Here is a 357-nt window from a genome sequence, read left to right as displayed (position 1 = left end):
GTTACTGCACAGATAATTAACCATCAAACACTAATGAATTCCTTCAAATACAGTACAAGGCATCACAGAGAGTGTGCTGTAATGTCCTGCCAAATGAAGCAGTCTACTCAAAACTGTAATGGGATCACTAGCAGGGTTGCCCAAAACACTAGAAATAATCTAGTGGCATTAGAAAAGTTCACTTTGATGCGGGGTACATGGTAGCATCCAAACGGTTTTCATCAGGTCTTTGCTTGGAGCTTGTTGGGCTTGTTGAGCTTGCACACATGTTGCTGTTCACCCATTTTGTTCTCTAACCCCATCCATTTTGTGTGCGCTGGCGTGGCAGCAGCAGCCTGAGCAGCACCACACGTCTCA

This window comes from Corvus brachyrhynchos, unplaced genomic scaffold, assembly GCF_000691975.1.
Source record: "Corvus brachyrhynchos isolate BGI_N302 unplaced genomic scaffold, ASM69197v1 scaffold103, whole genome shotgun sequence".
NCBI classification, from domain to species: domain Eukaryota; kingdom Metazoa; phylum Chordata; class Aves; order Passeriformes; family Corvidae; genus Corvus; species Corvus brachyrhynchos.
This window is presented reverse-complemented; position numbering follows the sequence as displayed.